Below are 26,540 nucleotides of genomic sequence, written 5' to 3'. Positions count from 1 at the left end.
TTACATGCCATCACCCTGCAAAAGTTTTGATATTGCCGATCTATCGGGCATGCTAGGAATGGCACCTTTGATCTGAATACATAAAGATGTTGTTGTAGCTGCTAGAACAGCCAATACAAAAGGTTTAGAATAATTCAAATAAATATGTTAAACATCAATTTCTATGTTCCTTAATAGAAAGGTCTATACAAAACATAAAATACAAAGAAAGAAAGAAAGAAAGAAAGAAAGACACAAGTTTTGCAGCTTTATATATTTCTTGAGTAAATATTTGATATCCTTCTAAAAATGAAGTAATATGAAACATAATTCAAAGCATTCAAAAAAATTTGTATTTATTGTGATAACTCGAGCAAAGATGCTTCCTGTGAAAGGCACCCATCTAGAAGTTATGTGAACAACCCTACTGAAAATAGAGGAAAACAAGACATGCTCAATAGGAAAGCAAGGTAGATAAGAGTTTAAGGTAGCAAAAATTATGAAAACCAGAGCCCAAAAGAAAAATTTCCTTAATGGGAAAATAAAAAGAAGCACAGTTAAACTTTTGTGACCCAAGCTTCCATTGTCTTTTTGTTGCTGTCACCAAAAAATTACAATTTCCCACCTATGATAAACCTTCAATTATTTTGAAAGATTGAATGACACCTAAGTACTTTGATAGACTAATTTACAACTCATTTCATGTAAACTCGATCTATTTGTATTGCCATGTATCATCTTGAAAGATATGCATGCTTTAAATTCACCAAAACTTACTAATAAAGTGATGAATTTAATATTTTCCAGAAACAACTTGAAAACTAATTCAGTCAAATGGAAAAATAGCCATCGGTATCTCATAGAGATAGAACAATCTAGAGTCTAGACCACATCATATAGTTAGAAATAATGTTATAATTCCAAATGATCTTGCAATATACCTACCCTAGTCAAGCCAAAACATCACAATTTCAACACCAACATCAACAAACCTAGGATGGTACTTTGAATTAAATATAAGCATACAACCTGCAAACTTGAGACTATCTGATGGTGACTTCTTCTCCAATGGACCAATAGAAAATCCAACATTAAAAGTATCTCCTACACTTGTTGTGTCTAGTACCACAGGAGCAAGGATAGCAGGTTGTATTATTGGAGGAGCATCTTCAGTCACAAGGATTGATCCCTGTCCTCCCCGTTTTACAAGAACTTGATTAAGACCCTATTAATTCAAACTAATTAGATTGTTAAAAGCTCATAAATATAGTCAGTCTTATGGTAGCAAGCTAAGGCATTTTCAACAAAGCAGACTCAAAAGCTTTAATATAAAAAAATAGGTTATAGAAAAATAACATTTTGAGTAATTTTTTAGCTGCCTCAACAACCTGATCAACAGTCTTAGTAGGCATTCCTATCAATCAAAGTAGCTCAGTTTCATTTGGACTTAGAATAGTAACTAATTTAAGGAGGTCCTTAGGAATAGGATCATCCATGCCTCCTGCATCAAGAATAACAGGAACATTTGCACTTTTTGTGATCTACACAGTTGATAAAAGCTTAAAAGCGCATTAATAAAATGGCAAGAGATCATAAACATTAAAATTATCCCATAGTAATAAAAATCACCTCTAGATGTCAAGAAAAGTCTCCAAAGTATCAAGAAAAAAGTTAAAACCAAATATGTTTCTACTTAATAGCCATGTGTATGTCTCTTATAAGGCACACTAGTGTGATTTAATTAATAAGTAGGTGATATTTTCCATATTAAATGAAGTTGTGATACTATCAAGATTCAACTATGTAGTTTCATGAGTCAAACTCATGAACCCATGTTTCATGAGTAGGAGATATTTTCCACATAAAGTGAAATTGTGATACTATCAAGATTCAACTGTGTAGTTTCATGATTCAAACTCATGAACCCATGTTTCATGAGTAATGGTTCACATGAAACCATCTCTCATGAGAATGAATGGATCACTTGGCACTCATTGCATCTAGGTGATACTCACAAAGGTGAATCACATGTACATTCTAGGAGATCACCTATCCCAGTATTATTCTAGCCTGATAGCACTTAACTAGGGAGTTTCCTATCCATTCTCATCCTTTAATGATAAATTTCACAAAAGTATAGCTCATGCATTTGATTAATCCAGTTGTTCAGTGTAGTTCTTCCATCTATTGAACTATAGCAACGCTCTAATTTCATAAATTGTAGTTGCTTCAATTATATTGGATGCCAAAATTCAATGTGTTGTCTATCCATCTGTGCCCACCCTTTGTCCCCTCTATCTCCCACACCCTCTGTTCATTTTCTATGAGGATGAGAAAGGAACTACAAAGACTTATCTTCATACAACTTACAATTATCTTCATAATAGAAAAGGAAGAGAGGATAAAAGGAGATTAAATTTATTTCTTATTTTCACTAATGATTTCTCTCTTTATCTAAATTAATTTATAAATATTGCTTCTTGACTAAATTAATTCTTCTCCCACATATTATGAGTCTATTGTAGCTTGTTCTTGTTGTGGGGACAAAGCTACTGCATGTTATTGCAACACTTGCACTAGAGAATGTGACTAGAAGTGGATGTTTATCTGGTTGAAAGATCAAGCCATAGGATGAATTGTTTTGATTTAACAAGCCAGAGTTGCTTCTTTCTCTGGTCCATTTCATACTTTTCCAGGTATAAAATACTACAGATTGCTTTTGTGTTTACTCTTAGTCCCTATCGCATTGAATTGGGTTGGGATAACAATGTGTTCTCTTTGGTGTGTGATTTTGGAGAATGCATTTGAGCTAGCTTCATTCTTTTGGTTTTAGGTATGGATTAGAATACACATATCTATAGGAGCTCCTAGTTTTTTATTATATATTACCAGAAATTTTTCTACATTATCTATTGTAAAATTATTTTAAGATATCTTTGTAATCACTTTTTATTTTTAATGTCTTTAATCAATGCAGTGGCAATTTGGATATAATTCATGTTATCTTAAGAATCACATGCTTCTCTATGTATGTCTAATTTTGGGGTATGAAATTGATTATTTTATCACTAATTTCAAGATTTTCTTAGGGTCCTTTGGACGTAGCTTACGTCTATTCTTTTGATGAAAAACTTTGCAAGGCAGTTTCTTTGTAGCTTCAGAACTCTACCACTTCATGCACTTGCTACTCAGGTAATCCACACACTACTTACAGTGACTAACTGACAGTATTGACTATTCTTGGCTTCAAGCATATTATATGTGGGTAAGCCTTATTTTGGTTTCTTCAAAATTTTAATATGCTTTATGAAAAGTAGGTTTTTTAGTTTATTTTTATTTTTTTCCATCTTGATAAGATTTACTGTTAATGGTAGGTTAGTCATTATTGGATGGTTGCTTGTGATGGGAGCATTCAATTGTTCTCAGTAGTGTGTTTATTGCACTTAACAAGTTCCCATTTGTTGAATGTGGGTTTATTATAAATGTTGTGATTATTAATCTATATCTACTTTGCCTTTGAGTTTGTTTGGTTGAAACTAGGATTCTAAAATTTGTTGGTGAAAAGAGATTTAGATTTAAAAGGGGTTAGTGTTATTTCTATAAAGATTAGGCTCTTAAAATCTTTTTACTAGAGATAAAATCTGAGGCTTGATTACAGGGTTATTCAATTATCTACGGAAGTAACAAATAGCCTAATTAGCTAGAGTTAATTTTGTAGCTATGAGGCTTTAAAATGACTAAAGCATGGATATTTGGACCTTTCCCGAGGGGATCTATAGCTATTGGATTATACCTGTTTATATTGATTTTCTTCCTTCGTAGCTATCTTCATATGAAGATTATTACAAATAGAATAGTATAGTATTCTTTCTCTAGGTCTTCACTTCAACTGTTATACTTTTTTGGATAGTCTTATACCTCAACCTTGGTCTTATACCTCAATCCTAGTGTTTTTTGTAAATCTAAAAGGATGAAGCTCAAAAACTTGATTTTAGGCCCTAGGGTATAACAAACATTTCCAAATTTGTAGTAGATTGTTCCTAAGATATCTCAATATTTGAAAGTTGAAATGTCTCCTTTCATATTCCCTAAATAATTTTTCCTATTTAATTCTCCTAATCTAACATTCTCTTCATTTCAAGATTCATATTGATCTTGATTTGATTCAGCCATACAAGAAACAATAAAATAATGATGGAACTAAGCCTTTTTAGATATTGGATTTCTGCATACATTCATACCTTTTTCTTTTGTAATAAACCTTGCTCCACTCACTTTTATCAGGTAATGAAATGGTTATCAAATGTTGGCAGATACTTCTGCTCTTATGCTTTAGCAGCTAAATTGTTTTGGATACAGAGGAAGTGTTATGCTTCACTAGGTGATCACCAGTAAGGGGGTCAGACTTGACTGAGAGGTGAGATTCAAATAGGAATTGTATAAACAAATAACTAAAAAATTTCTATAAAGGGACCCCTTCTTTGGGTTTAGCTTTAACCAAAGATAGAGATAAAGAAGGAAAAATCCAATAGGGGGAAAGAACATAACATAGTATTGATGATGATGATGAGATTTTTGAAGACATGTGATGTTGAGGCTTTTGGGTGGTTATTGACATTATTATTTTTAATTTTAATAATGAAGTTAGAACATTTCCCTCTAACTATTGGAGAGTCTTTATATTGACATTGCAGAGCTAGACATTTTTCATGATATTTAACTCATTTGCATTATAGTATTTTAAATATTTATGGTAGTTTAGTTAATTTTAAGATGTTGTGTGGTATTTTGAATTTAATTAGTACTTATGTGATATTCTAAACTTAATAGCTGCTGCAAATTTGAATAAATTTGTGATTTTAAATGTTTGTGTGTGGTTTCCTTTAGTGGTCAAATGTGCTCACAGGTCTAGGCCTTGAATTTGTTAAATTGGGATGAGGTTCCCCATTTGTGAAAAATGTTGAATGTTCTAACAAGATAATAGAAATACAAAATTATAAATAATTATTTATTTAAATATTAAATAATTAAATTTTAAAAAAATAGTAGAATCACATTGGAAGAAAACCCCAAAAATGGGCCACCTTAATAGAAAGAGTACAATTTCAAGAGTTGGAGATGCCCCTCAAAGGATCCTGATGATCAATTTCTTTGGAAACTAACCCTCCCCCACCTTTGGTGGGGCATATGGAAGGAAAGAAATAATAGGATATTCAGAAATAAGGATCTTCTAGGATGGGTGATTGGTCAGAATATCATCAGAGCCTTCAAGGAGAATTTTAAATCCCAGAGGGAACCTGCTCAAACCTTCCAACTTGATTACCCTTTAAGATCTCAAGGATCTAAGTTGAAAATTGATAATCCTAGATCGATCATAAAATGGCTTGTTCCTCCTAATGGATGGATCAAAGGGAACTTTGATGGAGTTGCTAAGGGTAACTTGAGAAAAGTAGGATGTGGAGATGTTCTTAGAGATCATATGGGAAATGTTATTGATGTTATTGCTATCCCTATTGGTCACTCGAATAGCCATATTGTTGAAGCTACTACTCCCCTTTATACCACTATTTTAGCTGTTGAATTGGGGTATTCCAAATTATGGTTGGAAGGTGATTCTCTGAATATTATTAATATCCTTAATAATAAAAATTCTATCTGATGGTCTATAGAGGCTATGGTTATGAAAATCAAAACCTTATTTCAAAATTTTGAAAAAGTGGTCATTTCCCATACTTATAGAGAAGCCAATGGGGTCGTTGATTGGATAGAAAATCATGCAGTTCAAACGGGGCAAACGATGAGGTGGCTTGATGAATTAAACAAGCATGTGGATCTTAAAGTGATTATTAATTATGATTTTATTCATTCCAAAGTGGGAAAGATTTGCTTGGATTAGAAATTTAATGATTTGCGGGAGTGGCCTTACGACTATCAGATTACCATCCCTGAGGAAGTACATTCATGTGAAGGTTATGTGTTCTCTGCACGTATCATCAAAAAGGCAACCTCGACATCATGTCACAAAAAATTGGTGTCACTTCAACCTCTCTTCTATTGGTATTTGGGTGTCTTTGCTTTTTTGTTCACTCTATAATATGGGGGGGTGAACCGAGGAAGCAGGACCCAAAAAAATGTGATGATTGGAAGGCTAGGTAGGACATTTGGAAGATTCTCCATAAAGGGAAGGCGGTCAGCTACTTGGAGTGGTTGCATGGATTCAAACCCCATGTCACCACCGCCTTCTTCAAAATTGGGTGGATGACAAAGTTACTTTACACAGAGTCTCTGTAAAGCTTACTGAGGAATTCATTGCCGAGGTCACTGGTCTCCCCATGAAAGGTATCAAATTCTCAAAGAAGACCAATATTTCCAATGTGGCCTACAAAAAATTCTCGAAGATGGATGAAGAGGAGATGCAATTGGAGTAGAATGGAGACTTCTTTGATGTGCAACAGATTAAAGGTATTTGGCGTGATGTGCTTGGTTGTATTCATGAGTATTTTATCCTTGATGGAAGGAATAAAAGGGTGCACAAATTCCACTTTGTCTTTCTTAACCATTTCAGCTACAAGGACAGAATTTCCTTCCCTTTCTATTTGCAGTTTTCTTTGTTCCAAAGTTTGAATGCCCATAGAAAGAAATAGTCTCGACCCATCTTACATGAAGGTCTATTTTTTCTCATTGAGGGTTTTTGTAAAAATAAATCCATTGCTTTGTCTCCTTCCACTGGCAAACATAAGAATCCTAAACCCTTAAAAGGTAAAACTAATGACAATGTTAAAGAGAAAGTTAAGGCTAAACTAAAACCCTCCAGCTCTCGAAGAAAAATTGTGGAAAAGGATACAGAGGTGGAGAGTATTGAAGTCTCAGATAAGGATGTCCCTGAGGAAGAGGAAGGGATAGATGCTGGGGAGTTTAGCTCTAACCTAGAAGGTTATTCGAATACGAAAGACAAAAATGAGGAAGGGAGAGAGGAAGATACTATCGAGGATAATTTGGAACAAAGCAAGTCTGATAATGAGGGTACTCATATTGTGTTTGGGGGAGGTGATAAAGAGAAAGAAAATTTAACTAATGACCGAGCCATTTTGAGTGAGGAGGAAACCATGGGGATAGCTTCCACTCCTGTAAAGGAGACTGAGGGACAAGATAAGGAGGTCCTGAGTCAACATGTCCCTACAAAGTCTGGTGAGGAGGAACCGTTGGATGGGGACGTACAAATTGATAAAGTTGGCCCCTTGCCACACACCATTGTTGATGACGCGGGTGACTCCTCGGAGAGGGAAACCAAAATTTCCTTCCTACACTCTGCCAAACAAAAATCTGACTCTTTCCTTCAAGTCAATTCCTGGATTTATAATGAAATAATAGGGCTGAAGAAGAAAGTGGAAACCTTGCAACATAACCAAGAGGTTGACTGGGCTATTATTCAACACATGGAGGTGCAAATGGGAGATATCCCAAAAAAACTTAAGGATTACAAACAGAATCTTAGAATGCTTATCAAGGAAAGTGGAACAAAAATGGAGCAAGTAACTTCAAGCATCTGTGTTGCTACAACGACATTGTGAAAAAGAGAAAATGAAGAAACCATAGCTTCGGAGGGTCCTAGCAAGAGGACAAGACAGATTTTGAGGAAGAAAGCTTTGATTGTTGCTACTTCTTCGGCTACTAACTCCGTCTAGGACACGGCTAAGATTGGTAAGGAGGCAGTTAAGATGATTATGGAACTACAATAGTTTCTTGGGTCTTCTTTTCTAGTTGGGTTCCTATTCAGTACCTATTTGTTGGTTGTTACTTATAGTTCCTGTGTTTGGTCTTGTTTTCTGGATTTTAGTTTTTAAACTGTACTTATGGTTCCAGGTCCTTGTAAAATGTGGGTACTTTATTTGGACTTTGTTAGTGGTTTCAGGTCCCTGTAAAACCTGATTTTGGTACTGCTTCTAGTAGGTATAAGGACTCTTTCCTAATGGATGGCTTATTTTTTCCTTTTTTGAGGATGTGAAAGGGTTTTGAGGTCCCTTCAAAACCTATTTTTACCGTAATCTAAAAATAGAAAGAGTACAATTGAATTGCATTAGTGAATTCAAAAAAATAATTAAATTTAGTAGAATTCACATCAGACTATTTAAAAATTAAGTCATTTAGTATCTAACATAGCTAAACAATGTGTTTTTTGGGCATGTGTGGGTTCCAATTTAAATTCAAGCTGTATCTGATAAAGTGATATGACTCCACATTTTCCATATGTGTAGATATAAACATTAACAACAACATGTCCAATTTATTTGCAGATATATTTTCCTATGAAGAAAGACCATGCCTGAGAATATGAACCCAGAACAAAGTAATGAGACAATGGCTACATTATGGGCTCAGTTCCGAAGAAAACCTGATAAATGTTATTGTCCTTGCAAAAATTGTAAGGGCTTAAAGAATTGAAGAATTCTAATCACAACAGCCCAAAGTAATTGTAGGCAACATGGTCACGTTGAAGGGGGCCACGATTTTTGTCCATTGTTGAATGTGGATTTCCTATTAGAGGAACATGGAGGTGTGAATATCCAAGGTAAGGATAACACTTCCATGGAAGAATATGATAATGTGCCAGAGGACATGATTGAAGAAGATGGTATAGGGGCAAGTGATGAAGAGACTCGCAATGATGGTACTAGGGAATCTGATAATGATGATGAAGATGGTCTTGATATATGTTTACTTGAGAAGGTGCATGAGCCCTTATACGAAGGCTCCCAAACAACTCTACTCTTGGCTATAGTGTTATTGGTGAACTTAAAGGTTTTGAATGGTATATCCAATGTAGCAATGTCACGTATGCTAAGGTATGTCATTTTTTTCATCTTCAATGTTAGCATACAATTACTATTCATTATATTAACAATGCATATTTTTTGTTGTAGGTTGATTAGTGAGTTTTTCTTACCACCATAAAACATTTTGTCTTGTTCATATCAAAAATTATCTAACATTATGAATCAGATTGGAATGAAGTATCAGACAATACATGCATGTCCCAATGATCATATTCTATGTCATAAACAACATGAATTTGCAACAAAATGCCATGATTGTCATATTAATAGATATCATTCAGATCAAATAACAAAAAAAGTTCCTCAAAAGGTTCTTCGGTACATTCCCATTATTCCACATCTTCAATGATTATTTAGGTGCACTAGCTTGGCATAATTTATGGATTACCATGAACACAATAGAAGTTAGGATGACATTATGTGAATGTCTATCAATGGCTTTGCATTTAAAGAGATAGAAGAAACATGGTCACACTTTAAAGAAGAACCTCATAATTTGAAGCTTTCATTGGCAGCGGATGGTGTCAATCCATATGGAGATATGAGATCTATTTATTTAGTGTGACCTATTTTTGTTATTAACAATAACATTCCTCCTTGGATGTCCATAAAGAAGGAGCACATATTGTTGTCAATGATTTTGCAAGTTATTTTTTCATTTTATAGTTATCTAAATTAATTTATAAATAGTGCATGAAAATGGTCATAATAATTATGTAATGTTTATGTTCATTCAATTACTAGGTAAATACCAAGTTAAAGATATGAACGTGTATATTGAGTCTCTAATTGATGAGTTGTTGAAGTTATGGAATGGCATCACTATGTATGACATCTCTAGATTGATAGGACATCAACAATTTCAATTCCATGCAATGCTTGTATGGACAATACATGATGCCCCTTGGCTAACTCATTTTTGCGGTATGTTATATTGTTAAGATTAAATATTTTTAGTTTTTTATAGTTCTTACACATTACTATAGAATTCTTAAGTTACACATGATAATTTTACATGATCCAATCATACATGATCTTTCAGGTCTTCAGACAAAGAAAAAATTTGCATGTCTAGTTTGTGGTCTGAAAATGAAATCTCGTCATTCAAGAAGTTTAGGAAAGCAAGTGTTTGATGAGTTTAAACACTTTCTCCACAATAATCATAGGTATTGAATTGTCAAAAAAAATCTTTTCAATGGGACAGAAGAGACATCATCAAGGCCACAAAGAATGACACCTCATCTATGGAAGTTGGAATACGATTGACTAAATTGTCGAGGTAATGTCTAATTTGTCGTCCAAAGTTTAAAATTTGTATTTTGATATTGTCTTATATTTACTAATGTTATAATTGATGCTCATGAAGGTCGTCAAGGCATCAATGACCAACTTCCTAGAGGAATGAAAAGTTATCCTACTCAATTTAGTAGGTTACTGTACTACAAGGATCTCTCAATCATGCATTTGTTTGATGCTATGCATATTGGAAAGAATGTAACAAAGACACTATGAAAAATGTTAGATGGAAGGTGTGATAGAGAAAAAATTGTTAAAATTTGTACTGACATTCATGAATCCAATCATGCACTAAAATCTTTCATTGAATCAAATAGCAATGGAGACCACATAAATACAAGTGCCCTTCCTTGGTTATTAATGGAGCAACAAAGTGATGTATTAAAATAAGTCATAAAAAAGGCAAAATTTTCAATAGGATTTGCTACAAATATAAACACTCTTCTATCAAAGAAAGGTGATTTTGAGCCAGGGTTGAAAACACATGATTGGCGTACCTTCGTCAAGGTAAGTCATGTTCTCTATTTATAGTATATTTGTAAGATTGAATGTAGTACCTATTGCATTATTTAATAAAATATTGAAATGATCATTTTTTAATGATTGTAATTCGTCCTACCTCTATCCGTTCCACAACAGTTTGACAACAATATTAAACAAGTTATATACGATCTTGGAAAATACATGAGGTTAGGAGTGTTTTTTTTTAGATTTCTAGCTTTTTATCTAAAATCTATTGTATAATTTCATTTGCATGATGAATCTCTTTTAGGTGGTTATCGTCTAAAGAAATTGATATAAAAAAATATAGAATATTGGAAGAGAAAAAATCCACAGCTTATGTGTGAAATGCAAAAATATTTACCTCCAACCTTTTTCAATGCTCAAGAACACTACCTCATACATCAAGTTGAGGAGATTGAATTGTGTGGACCTGTACAAGCTAGATCAATGTGGATGGTTGAGAGGCACTTGAAATTTATGAAGGGCTTGGTTCGACAAAGAGCACATCCTAAGGGTTCTATGATAGAGGGATATATTATATACCTGACCATGGTGTACATTAGTGAATATCTTTCAAAGTTTGTAGCAAATATCCATGTAGATCACATTTGGGATCCCAACTCTAATGACAAATTTGAAGGGGAGTACCTAACGGGGAAAGGTAGATTGAGGAGGGTGAGAGGTAATTATAAGTTTTTTTTTTTTAGTTTAACAATTCTTATCCATTATCAATATATATAAGTTGTTTCTAACTGGTGTAATTGTCTTCTTTATAGTTGGTTGTGAGTGGGATGCACTACATTTGTATATTGCAAACAATCTTGATTGGATGACAGTATGGATTGAACAATCTCAAGCAAATGGTCACTCATTAACATGGGATGGTGCTGCATCATTGGTTAAAGAAGCTCATCGTACTGGAGATCCCAATGTTATGCCAATGGTACTTGATCTAATACATGGCTTAAGAGATACAAAAGTATGTATAAGATTACTAATCATGAGACATAAGTTTAATATCAACTCAAAGATCGATGCAAATAATCTTGACATGTTTGAATAATTGCAAGTCAAACACCACAAAGCTATGTACAACCAGGGCTATGAATTTTGCACAAAAAAGTTAGACAAAATGAAGAAAACGTGTGATTCAGGATAAGTGTTGTCTTCGTGGTCACCAATATTTCATCTAGAACTGACATACATCCTCAACAATCTAAAAATTGATACTATGGCATTTTGGATGATATACTTGAGTGCAACTTTAATTCATTCAAAATAGTGTTATTTGTCATCAAATGGCTCAGGTTATGACTGAATCAAAATGATCCTGATAGGATTGTTATTGAACATGATAGTGGATTTACTATGATTAATACAAGGTCATTTGAGCCAGTCAGAGATGAGCCCTATGTTCTTCCAAGCCAATGCGAGCAAGTGTTTTACTTTGGTGTTCCACACAAACTAGGTTGATCATTTGTTGTTAGACATGAAAAAAGAGGAAGGTCAGTAAAGTATAATATGATCAAAGAAGAAGATATTAAAGAAGCACAAGAGGAAGTAAATGATTATCAGGAATGATAGTTACCCACTGATGAAGAAGAAGAAGATGGTGATGATTTTGGTCATGCTGACGATAATAGTGATAATGATGATGATGATGCTGATGATGATCATGATCATGGTGATGAAGATGGTGATGATCATGGTGATGATGGTCATGATGATGATGGTGATGAAGATGATGATGATGGCGATGAAGATGGTGGTGGTGATGACGATGATCAAAGTGACAAGTACGATGATGGTGATGATGATGATGATGATGACAACATGGATGAAGATCATGATGATCAATGAAATGTCTAGGTAGGATCAATGTCAAATATTTTTTTAGATATACACATTAGTTACACTAAATTTTTTACTTAAGAAAAATGTTTTACATATACAATCTACTTTATTATTAATATTTTTTTTGGTAAGTCTATTACTTTAATTTTGCTACTAATTTCTTAGACTTACTAATTTTTTTCACAGGGCGATATAGATCCACCATCTCAGACGCCTTCAGTAGAGGTAAACATTAATTATTGTAAATTTTAATTTTAATATAGAAAAAAATATTGTATTATTATGTTCTTTTCTTTATGGCTTTGGAGTTATTTTGATGAAATTTAATTGATATTTGATGTCACAGATGATAGGAAAAAGCTAGAATGACCACTGATCAAATGTGATATGAGATACGAGCATCATATCTACATGAAATTGCCCTTAGTGTTGACCCTGTGTTCATCACCCAGCAAATTAAGCAAAGATACACTGATGAACTTGTTAACATTATCATTGAGGGTGATAGAACCAAGGAGAAAGAGGCACTGAGAACAGAATTCGACCATAGAATCTAATCTTTGAAAGTAAGAAGTAATTCAACTAAAGCAATAATAGAAGTTCAATATATATTAATATTTTATAGTATTGTATGGATCATGATCTCTAATTTTATGTGTTCTTGTATAGACATATGTGCCAGTTGCGACATCACATGGTGAACATGGTGAGGGTTTTCACACACAACCTTTGTGTAAGTAACACTTTGTTTGTTTTCATCAATATTATAACACTTGCCTTTTTTTTGTGGACATTTCTAGCTAGTATTTCATTTGATCTGTATCCATTGTAAATGTCTTTGCTAACAATATTTATTCTTCAGTGCATGATGAAGTGTGGACTCCTCCTTCGATTGGCGGTCCAATATTGCCTGGTGCACAGTTAGTAACAAGGACCATGCAAACGTCCTCATCTAAGCCCACTAGAATTGGTAAAACCTTGTTTTGCTATATTTTGTAATGAGCACTAAATTAAGGACCAATTCAACATATATGTCTCCCATAAAAACTATTTTATGAAAAAAGATGCTTTACTAGGAGATATATAGGATGGTAAAATTTTGTTGTATATCAGTAAGATTTTGTACTTGTGATATTTTAAAATATAGATATAGCTAAGTTTCTTTCCTTAATTTAATTAAATGATAACCTATGACATATTTGACATATAGCATTGTATATATAACTTTGCATAGATTGAATAGACCCAATAACATCCCATAACTGACTCCTCAACTAACCCTAATTTCTAAACAACTCATTATTTTATCAACAACACTAATGTTTGTCTCCCCAATTACATCATTAAAATAATCATTTTAAAACTAAGACATAACCCAACCATTAAAATAAATTATGAAAAATGTATATAGAATCTTGGATCATTGGAATAATTTCTAGTCTCATGATGTCTTTTATCCTTCAAGGAATCTACAAGTATTCAATAACCTTACAATCTCCTAATAGCACTGAATAAAAGGATTGACTCTGATTTGGCTTAGTACTTTAGAGAGGTATTCCCAAACTCACCCTACTTCAATTAGTCTTTAAAAGTCTCTCTTCACTTCATTGACCTATTACCCCTTCAAATCCCAATGATTACCAACCCTGGCTAATTGTACTCTGAACTCATAGACAACAATTGTAAACTACTTACTAACACACTCAAGTTGCACCAAAATAGTCACTATTGTATGTGACAATCTTACAAAACTCTACCTTTACTGACTTTTTTAGAAAACACAAAATAACAAGTCTTTGACGAGACAGAATGTGTCAATACAATGTGTCTCAAACATCTAAAACAACTTCCTAGCAATCAACAAACAAACCCACTCTAGCACAATGTGATAGTCTTATGTCTATGCAGACCTAATAGGCCTAATTAGGCTTGACGACAAAAAAACTATAACAAAATGGGTGCATAGATAAGATGTTGTTGTGGTGTTTACTCTAGGAGCATCTCATAACTCTGATTGTACCATTTGATTGATCAAACTCTCTTAATTTGGGTTATGAGTTGGGATGGAATTACAAGTGTACCTAGCTTTCAAAATATTTGCTTCAGTAAACCATGTAGCGTCCTCTTGTGGTGTAGCCTTCCATTAACCAAATAGGAATAATAAGTACCCCTCCTAGTCTACCTGGTAACCTTCTTGTCAAGTATGCATTCAATTTGAGGTGGGGTATGCTTTGGTAGTTTTGTGAGGTCTACCTGAACATTAGCACCTTGAGAAACACGTGTACCTACAATATCATCAGAAATAGGGGGTTTGAAAGCATAAATATCAAAAATATTAAAAATAGGAGATAATGCAAAATTTTGTATATTATAATGCATTTCTATAAGTTTCACAATTACAATGCAAGAAAGTTTAAGGCAGCATTAACCTGATAGATTAAAGTTTCTATGTAGATTAATAAAAAGCCAATAGGCTACAAATGGTGATGGTTAAGATGAAGATAAGCAATGCGACATAGATGACATGTTGTGAATGAGACCTTTATAGATCCTTAGAAATAGGGGAAAATAAAAGAGTTAAAAATAGAGTAAACAAGGCACCAAATATGTCAACTAAAAATATGGATTCTTTGTTGATATGGCAAATCTGAACCTTAAATTGCCTCTATTATGATGTCTTTATAGGAAAGGCATTGTCCTCCATGCATCGATTATGGACTAATAGTTCACAGAACTCAAAAGCAGTATCTTGTTTTTCTTTGTTTTTGGTCCCTAATTTTTAAGATTTTTACAACCTTTTGATCACACATCACATGCTAGAAGATGATTCTGAGGTTGTTTATTGGATTAGTGTATCAACAGGAAAAGGCTAAGGCTATCAACAATGTCTTCGAACATTTGAATCACTTTGCTTATGGTATATGCAAAGATTCCTCTTGTTTTGTAGATGAAATTTGGATTATATAGATGTCTAAATTTAGTACTGCTACTAATTTGCAGCTAATAGAATAGGATTACACAGGCATCAACATCGTCAATTTTGGAGGATTGAATTTATGAAGCTTTAATTGGCTCATCATCTACTATAGATTCTAAGATTCTAGTACTGTAAGTTATTTATAGCTAGTGTGATAGTTCAAGTTGTAAAGCATAGTGATACAGGTTATTTGTACATTAAGGTTACATTTTACTACATGTTTCTTGAGGTTTATGGTATAACAACATCAAAACATTTTTTATATAGAAATTACTTGATTTCAAGAAATTGGGAGAACTTTAAAATCCAACAAGTTTAATGGTGTATTTTACACAATTATTTCAATGATTGATATGTAACATTTCAAATAGATAAGATGAATGGAAGTAATACCCGACAAGATAGATGTGATATATGATCATTTTATAGTCTAGGTCTATTTCTTCGAGCACTCATAAATTTGTATGCAAAACTATACTCATCTTCAATAATTGTGTAATGTTTTTCACAAATTTAATAATCAATTGGTACCTTATTTAGCATCCACCTAGTCAGATGCAATTTTGACCAATTTTAATAGATTTTAGTATCTCTTAATTATGCCATTTTACCCAAAACATCTCTTCATGTTTTTAGAACCTAGAGCACTCTAATAAAATCCTACATATTTTTTGACAAGACTACATGGCACTTAACTATTTTTACTTAATTTAGTGTCATAATATATGTTCCTCTTTTAAACTAACCCTTTTCTACTTTGTTACAGGGTTAACTATGATTATATTGTAACACTAACCCTTTGTTTTGATTATTGTAGCAGCCATAGTTCTCTAAGATGCAAGTGTGGTATTGCATACTTGAACTAGTTGGTCTTGTTTATCTATATTTGTGTACTTTGATCGTCATCGAAGGCCAGGTTGATTTGTTTGAGTTGCAATGAATTTGCCTATTTTTGATAGTAGACACAGTTTTTATGTTAAGTGCATTTGTGGAGTGAATTGTAGTGTTAGCTAATTGTCAGTATTCATTTTTTATGAATGGTCTATGAATGTTAGAGGTGGGGCCACTTTTTGTAGGTGCTCAATCAAGTGCATTTATATTCTTATGTGTTCAGTCAAGTGTAGCTTTATATTCTTATGTGTGTAAAATTACTATATTACAATATGGTATATTGTACTATAGTTTTACATGCACATATTATTATGCTACATAGCTTACTGTGTATTTGTGTACATGTGCATAAGAGTTACCATATGTTACTGCATGGTCCTAGAGTTTGATATACATGTTACCATATGTGCATAAGACTTACCAATAGAGAGCAGTACTACTAAAGTTGATCCATTTCCTGAAGCAATCTGTGTGATTAGTACTGGTGCATATGAAGGGACATTGTTGGCGAATAAGAAAACTATGTTTCTGTTAAAAGAACGAAAGCTTCCAAGTGCTTTAAAATTGTTATTATTTAAAGTGTAAATTTAGTTTACTTTTACATTACTCGTTTTGGATTGATAAATCCTTTATGTTTTTGTAGGTAATAATGCTTTCTTTGAACATATTTTTCATATGACATTGAGACTATTTGGACCCACCATATGTCAAAGGTACGTAGTTTCATATCATTGCTATATAATTTTTCTTTTCTTCCATTTATTGTAATATATTAAAGTTATTGATCTAAAAATCTATTTGTTTTTAAAAAGGTGGAATTTACAAGTTGTGGAATTAAAAAATCAGCTAATTGCATCTTTTGAGGAGAAATTTGTAAAAAACGTTTTTGACACTGGCCTACTTCTCAAAAGAGTAGCAAAGCATATAAAGACTATGAGGGATCAATATAGAAGGGCTCTTAAGGATAACCCAAAGTACAACCATCCTCCTATGATACCACCAATGGAGTGGAATGAAATAATAGAAGATGCAAAGGAGAAAAGGCTATGTAAAGATAGAGATAATGAAGCAGCATAGGGCAAAAAAAGGTATGTCATGATAGTATTAAGTACATTGTAATCATGCACTAATTATTGATATTTGTAAATATATAATCTAAGATGTTTGAAATTGCTCATAGATTACAGGACACATCCATGGCTACAAAAGCGAGACTATAAAAGTTTAGCCAACACAAACTTGGCTCTGGTGGCTATATGAATCTCCAGTCTCGACTTGTAAGTAGGAGCAATGAAATTTCATATATATGTTTTTTTATATAATGTTGCAAACAATTTTTTTTAATGAAACCATACATGGAAAACTAATGATATTAAGCAAATAATATAGGGCACAGAATTCAATGTGGAGGTCATAGATGAAGATAGAAAAATTGCCTTGAAGGAAGGCTATAAAGTCATGGTTGCACATCTATGCGAAGAATCTATAAGCCGTGCCCAAAAATCCAATGCACCAAATGATATCTTACAGGTAATTTGGTCAGATGAAAAGAAAATGAAACTAAATAGTTGAGAATATTTTTTTTGGTATTAGTTTTGAACGTAAATTGACTGCATAACAATGTGCATAACATTTTACTGTAGCCTTCATATCCTACCATAGAACCTGCTCATGACGAAGGCCATGATTTGCATTGTAGTGGTGGAGGTATTAATTTCTACTAGAAATTAAATATGTAATTATGAATACAAGTTAACATCTTCAATTGCAATTTGACATGTATCCTTTTTTTTAATTTTTCAGAGCATGTTGAACATCATGTTGAAGGAGTGGAGCATGTTCCAAGTGTTCAACATGTTGACGTGGCGGCAGATCAAAATGTTAATGTACATGATGTGACATTGTCAGGTAAGAAAAATGCATGTTATGTTGTACTAGTACTTAATTACAAACTTGTAATAGTTGAAAAAAGAAAAAGAGTATGCCAATTTATCCCATTTACTTCTTCTTGCAACAGAACCCCCTTTAGTGTAGCAACCTCCTGCTCCTCCAAAGAGAAGGAGCCATCATAATTTGACATTACACGTGCCAGAAGAGGAGGAGAATGATGCAAATATGGATGCTCCTATGAGCACTTTTCTTAAGAGAGCTCAAAAAAATAAAAGGAAGAAATGATGTTTTAAAAATCTTCTTTGATAAACCTTGTTGGATAATGAAAGAACTTTGTTTTAAGTAATTATGTATGAATGATGTGTATTAATACTGATTTTTATTTTATGTTAATGAATATTATTATGTGTTAATGAAGTCTAATTTAGTATTGTATATTAATGAATTTTATATCATATTAATGAATGTTATGTGATTGTATTGATTGAATGCTATAGTTCATAAATGGATGAATGAATGATTGAAGTATGTACTTAGATGATAATGGGGAATTTAGATTGATGTTAGGGGGAGGGGAGTGAGACCAGATGAGCTTCCACCTTCATGTGGTTGGCCTTGTTAAGTAGAGAATATTATAGTGTTCTTGAAACCAAGTGAAGCTCAAACTAACATAAAATGGAAACTTTGCATGTGGTAGGTCTAAAATGTTCCATGACTACTACTGCCCATAACATGAATTTGTGAAATGCATTCTGATATCACCAATTTCAACACTCTATTTGAAGCATAGGAGTCGCCTATAGTTATTTGGACTCTAATTATTTTCCTTAATCTCTCCTTTCTTGATTTTTAGACTCTAATTATTTTCCTAAATCCCTCTGTTCTTGAGAATTGGATGAAACTTTCTATTTCTTTTCACATATTTTTATCTAAATCTTTTATTATGTTGTGTCTAAAGAATGAATTATGTCTTTGTTCATGGTCTCAGCAATTGTTGTGTATATGAGACTTATCGTTGTTCCTTCTCCTTGTGATAATGAATCCTTCTATTATGAATAAGCTAATATCTCTTTATTAATTCATTTGTCTAACAATGAATCTTTTTACTTCCCTTTGGTTTCATCTCTTCTATTCTTTCTTTTAATCTCATTATTATTTCTCATATTTCTATTTGTTGTAATCTCATTAATTTTCTCTCCTCTGGAATCTATTTTTGGATCTGTGTTTTGGATAATGATATTTTTTTTTTGTGTAATTATTTAATCTACTATTGGATTTAGATTATCTCTATTGGAACTTTCTTGAGGTAAGGGGTTCATTTCCATGTACATAATTGTATATAAGATTATGTTCTTTTGTAGGCTGTAGGAAGTTTTGGCTTGTTCAGTTTTCACTTGTTGCCCACATTCTCAACAACTCCCTACACTCACATTATTGAATCGTATGCCCAATGGATTTAACCCTGGTCCTTGCCAAGATTTTGGAGTCTTCTACATTTTTCAAGAAAAAATTGTCCCCATTTAGAGCCTTTTTTTGGGTTTTGGGGGGTTTTCTAATCAGACCTCATTGATGGAAAAGAGATCTATTCGAAAGTGATCCCAATTGGAAAGAAGAAGTATAGATATGTATAAATAATATTAGATCAATAGGGAACCTGTCATTCTCAATGCTAGACTTTATCCATTGATGCCTAATAAACATTTCTAAGCTTTAAATATCCTCACCAAAGAAAATTTGAGTATGAAACTTGATGACTTGCTCATTTTATTATGGGGGTAGGCATCTGGTGTGTATATACATCATAGTTGAGTGTCCTTGAAAAACCCTCTTGTTGTTGCAAAAGTGAATGCATCACAAAACTCGAGTATGCCACCTCCAAAAGATGACTTAACCTATTCCTACAAACTATTATGGAGATGACTTATTATGTTTAGTATATGCAAGATACTCATCTTTCAATATGCTTCAAATGGATCACTCTTTGAGAATTTACATAGTGTGAAACTTGGACATCTGCATATGTAATCATCTTTGTAAATCAAGGATAGTTTGGGCAATGTACTCTACATAGTTTTATAATTATGATTTTAATTTGTTCAGTGCACACACTAACTTATTGTCCAGCTATCATCTATAGTATGTACAAGAAATGAGTGTCTCACATGGAAGTAGCGGATGAGAATTATCACTGGAATAGCATATTGCTTAGCGTACCAACATCATTCTTGTGATCCCCCTGTTATTCATGGAGACCTCCGATCTAGTAATATTCTTCTGATAGAAGACTGTGCTGCAAAGGTGATTTACCACAATAAGAGGATCATATAATTAATTTTATTTGATTATATCCATTTTAGAGATCCTAGATATGTTGTTTTAGTATTATATGTCTAACGGTTTGTGTTGGGTATACCATGTCTAACAGTTTATCTTTTTTCTCCTTCAAATATTGGGACTTTTCATTTTCTTCCCGTCAAAATATTATGTCTTTTAGTTTTCTATTCAAAAGCTCTTTAAAAGTTGAATGGTTAATTGATAAGTAGGAGATATTTTCACAGTCAGTTAAATTGTGATATTTCCATTAGGTGTAGCTTTTTGAGTCAAACTCTTTGAATCATGTTTCATAAGTAGTGGTTCATATGAACCCATCTCTCATAAGAATGAATCAAATACTAAGTATTCATTGAATTTAATTAAAGCTCACAAAACTAAATGATTAATATTTTTTATTATGAATAAGGGAGAGTTTGAAATAAATGATTAATGTTTTTTATTATGAATAAGGGAGAGTTTGAAGCTATTGTGATGTGTAATTTAAAAGAAAGTTCCCCTACTTCTTTTGTTCTTTTTTTGATTCTTGCTCTTCTAGAATTCGTAGTGCATTACATGTTCAATCAATATAAATGCAAAGATTTACATTATTTCTTTCTATAGCAAGATAAACGGTATTGGGAAGGTGTTGATCATAGCAAGTTTAGAGCTGGCACTAGTTAGAAGATTGGGTGCCTCAGTATATCCATAGACCGTGCACAAGGGTGTCTATAGTTGTGTAGGAGATGTATATCCTTTTGGCATTCTCCTGCTCAAAATTGTAACTAGGATATTGCTAGTTGAATGGGTATGTCAATTTACTTAAATGACCTCCTTTGTTTTTTAATAAGCCAATACTAACAAGGACCTCCTATAAATCTTATAAAAAAAAATTGATTTGCTGGATAAGCAGGCATCGAAGTTTTTGAAAATAAAGGAGCAGACAGTGGCACTATTTGATTCAACACTAAATAATGTAATACTCGTTGAACTCTATTTGGTATGTGAGGTTGCACACTTGTCCAATACTATCTAAGGTCAAATGATTCTTTTTATTTAGTTTTTCCTTGATATCCAACTCACCTCATGTTGGTACGTGAAATGAACACTAGGATGATTAAAGAGCATGAGTGGACTACAGTGCAAAAGTCAAAAAATATTCTCTCAACACTCAAGGCAAGTGTGTTTTACTTGATGAAACTTGTATAGCTATAAAAGTGGGCTTCCATGGTTACCCTATCTGACATCAATATTTGCATTGACTGTTCCTAACTCAATGTTGATTCACAAATAAACTTAATGCAACCTATCTACCATAATTAGGATCATCTTTGTGATTTATTTGATATTTTTATGAGTTGTCACTGGATCATCTTTGTGATTTATTTGATATTACATTATATCTCTTTTACTAATATCTCACTTTTATGTTGTGCAAATTTCATGAACTTTGGATTTATGTCCATAAACCCTAGTTTTGGGCTCTGAACAAGTAAGTAGCTAAGCCCAGCTCCTTAGTTTTAGCTCTGGATTATAATTGATATATAACTTCATACTTGACTATTGGGAATGAAGCATCATATTTGCTAGTGCTCAAAATTAAATTACCAAAGCAAGAGACACTTTTGTTCTCCATTATCTAGGAATTTTGTTATTGATATCTTTTTCAATAGTATACAATTAGTTTTTGGAAGTATGAATCTTATAATACATTAGTAAATGGTAATTTATTAGTTGAGCAACAGACATAGTGAAATTGTAATGAAAAACCCTACTTTGCTAACCAATTTCTCCTTTTTCCCTTTCCAAGTTTAATGACTAGGAATTTCATCAAATAATTTGCATCATTAATTTCATAAACACTTAAATTTATATGCAATCATTGCATCAAACAATTGACATGTGTTAGAGGTTTTGTTTACAATTCAGGAAATAGATTGAACATAGAGTACTAGCTAGTATTAAGTGGACTAGATATATTGACAATATTGTTGGTAGATTGTACAAATTTTTCACATGGGAATGTTTGTGTTTCATTGAACATTTAATGAGCATTATATTTGAAATTTTCCCCAATAGTTTCTATAGGGACTGATGGTCATAGAATATCCCCAGTAATGATCAGATATGGTTGTATATTCAATCTAGATATGAGGCAATGTAAGAAGATTATGTCCAAATGGGAATAAGTGTTTTACACTTCCAAAATTTCCCATAACTATTTGAAATTGTTATACTCTAGTCTGATATTGCTCATTGGTTTAGAGTCTCTTCCAGTAACCCTAAAATTATTCATTCACTCCAACAACAAGAAGCTAAAATTAAGACCTTTGTAACAGCTAGAAGTTGGAGTGGGAACTTTTAATGTTGGTGGCTAGTTTACTTGCCTCCAAAGGCTCTAAATGATGTTTAACTCCTTTAACATATTGCATGCTTTCCTTGCTTCACCTATAGGTGGTGGCAGATTATATGTTCCTATGGATCTTTTGACATGTCTAAGAGATGGCATCTCTTCATGATACCAATTGGTTTATTCCATTTATCGTACCTTTCATACTCAATGATTATTGTTTATGTTCATTGTTTTTCTATTTCTCCCATTTGAAAGTTTGGAATGTGAGTTCACATTTAAAGATTAGGGAAAAAAACCCTATAGCCTCACAGGTTTTGACTTAAAAAAATTAAAACTTAAATCTGTCTTCTTAATCAATTTACATCAACAACTATATACATCCTTACAATCAAATAGGAGAAAAAACTATTAACCAACTGTAGTGCCTACCCCTAGGTCACATTTTTGTTATCATTATCAACTCTTTTAGGGCTAGTTCTATGTTGATGGTTAGCAGCATTGTTTTGATACTATCAGATATGTGTTATGGATTCAGTTGATATGTGATGAGATCACTTAGACTTTATATTTCATGTATGCATGATGATCATTACAATGTTTGCAATTATTAATGATGATTAATTAGATGGTTTATTATCATATGTGTTTTCTTATGGATACTTACCCCATACTTGCATGTGTATGGTGTGTGTGTTTGCTTTTGTATGGCGTGTCTAATGTGGTTATGGAAGGGAGTCATAGTCACCTGCTAGTCGGGATCTACACGATGCACCACTTCCTGCCATTGCCTATTTAGTTTAGTATATATTGTGCTTGTACATGCATGGTTTTTATGCAGGTTGCAGGTACTGGGTATCGACTTCCCTGAATTGCCAGGATGAGCTACCCTATCACATTATCTCAATGATAAGAGAGGGGAGATAAATTCTCAATTCCAAATCCCAGCCCTTTAAGTCATTTGTCCTAATTGAAAATTAGGACAAGTATCTGAGTTGAGTACCCTCTGAATACGTTGGATAACATAATTCATGATATAAACCCTTGGTTTGATTTTGTATGTATTTTCGCTATGATGGATTTTCGTATTTTACCCTTATGAGTCTTTGATGTATTTTCTATTAATTAAGCCTAATTAAAAGATTTAATTAATGGTTTAATTTAATGGAAAATTAATATGATATTTTAATATTTATTTTATTTAATTAATTGAAAAATTAATTAAATAAAATAATTAAATTTGAAAATAAAAGTTATAAGTTTAAATTTGGAATGTGACAATATTTATTTTAATAATAATATATTTGGAGTTCATTTTTAAATAAATGACTAAATAATATTATTATTAAAGCTAATAAATATTTTAGCAATTAAGTTTTGAAAATAAAATTTAAAAGTGGAAAATATATTAAAATTATTAAAAGATTCTAGATTTCATGTGACTAAAATATAAATATGTTAAGATTAAAAAAGTGGAATTATTAAAGTTAGTGCATGAGATTTAATAAATTAATTAATTAAATTGGGAAGAGTAAATTAATTATTATATTAATGATTGAGCATTATTTTAATATTTGCTCACATAGGAGTTGGCAAATTCTCGAGAGTTGTCATGTAGACAACACAGGAGTTTGCACTCTAAGAATGCATAAGTTGTGTACACTTAGAAGTTAGCATTTTATTTGAGCACATGGTGTCTACAATCTTAAGACTCATCTAGAAGGTTGGAGAAGACTCATGCTTGGTTGTCATGCTTATCTTCTAGTTGTTTCTAGAGACACTCTAGATGCATCTTAGAGGCCTTTAAATAGAGGCTTTCCTAGTGTGTTTGGACAAGCTACAAGCTAAAATGGAAGCTTCAAAGCTTACATGCATTGGAGAAGCTCATATGCTCATATGTTTTCTACTTGCTTCTATGCTTCTTCTAGCACTTCTAGTCACTTGGAGGTTTTCGATTGGCTTGGATCTTGGAGGAATTGCGAATGATGGAGAAGGAAGGTATTTTCTATGGACTTCTGAGGCATGACGGATTAGCATTAGTGTCCAGGTGCACTCGTGATATTCGCATATTCTCTTTGCACTATTTCTCTTCCTGTCTTCATCGTGTCTGTCATATGTGTCTAAATACTCTTTGTGATTGAATCTACAATTAAATTGGAATCTAGATATGCTATTTGGTTGAGAAGAAAACATTAGAAAACCCTAGATCCAATTAAAGAGGAAATTAGATCTAAATGGGTTTGGGTTCGAATTAGAATCATATTGAGAATGATGATTTCAAATTTATAGTTAAACTTATTGGATGGATTAATGGATATGTTTAGAAAAAATTATTTAAAAAGGGAAAATTCTTGTTTAGAAAAGCCCTTTAAATCTAAGTATATATTCTCTTTTGTAAATCTGCATATATATATGTATATATATATATATATATAAAATGCAGTGGTAATTGATAACAAATTTTGTATATATATATATATATATATATATATATACATACATATATGTATATACATATATATACATATATATATATATATATATATATATATATATATATACATACATATATATATACATACATATATGTATATACATATATATACATATATACATATATATGTATATATTTATGTATATTGAAGTGAGAAACTTATTTATTAAATTCGAAATCACAACCCATTTTTCAGAAAACGTTTTTATGAAAAAATGTTATAAACAATTTTATATTTATCCATATGTTGATGGGCGAGTAGAATACCCCACCCTTTGTATTTATAGCGCCGGCCTAACGGTATGCTGACATAGTCGTACCTGCGACTGCGATCGCAGGGCCGACTGTGGCAGCAGCCGTCAGCGCACGGCATCGCTGTACTCGACGACGGCAACAACTTTAAAACTTGTGCCGAATTTCAATCGCAGTACATTGTTTTATCATATCATTTTGCAATATGATTTATATGCGATTATGTCACTCAATGGTATTTCGAATTTGCAACATTTATATATTATAAAGATTTTATAATGTGAGTTATATATATATACATATATATATACAGATATATATATACAGATATATATATATACATATACATATATATATACATATACATATATATATATACATATATATACATATGTATATACATATATATGTATACATATATACATACATATGTATATGTATATATGTATACATACATACATATATGTATATATGCATACATACATACATATATGTATATATGCATACATACATACATATATGTATATATGCATACATACATACATATATGTATATATGCATACATACATACATATATATATATATATATATATATATATATATATATATATATATATATATATATATATATATATATATATATATATATATTGGTATTGAGCTATCAAATGTTATGCTCAAAATGTTACATTGATTATTATTATCACAATGGTGCTAAATATGGATTATTAATAATAATCCGTTAATTAAATTAGAATAAAGACATTAGTATTCATAGTAATGAATTTAGTATAATAGAATTTTCATCAAGAAGACTAATGCAAATTGTTAATGCACTATCAGTATGAGTATTAGCGAGTTGGAGTCTAATGGTTGACTTTTAATATTGATTTTATTTAATGTATATTA

The 26,540-nt window shown here is 32.1% G+C and overlaps 1 pseudogene; it reads right to left on the bottom strand.

The window, feature by feature from the left end:
• LOC149567769 (ribokinase-like) lies at positions 1-25,752 on the bottom strand (annotated as a pseudogene).
• Positions 25,753-26,540: the final 788 nt, after the last annotated feature.

The sequence above is a fragment of the Cupressus sempervirens genome, chromosome 3 (assembly GCF_028749045.1).
Source record: "Cupressus sempervirens isolate cs-2001-9-10 chromosome 3, ASM2874904v1, whole genome shotgun sequence".
Lineage (NCBI taxonomy): Eukaryota > Viridiplantae > Streptophyta > Pinopsida > Cupressales > Cupressaceae > Cupressus > Cupressus sempervirens.
This window is presented reverse-complemented; position numbering and strand designations above follow the sequence as displayed.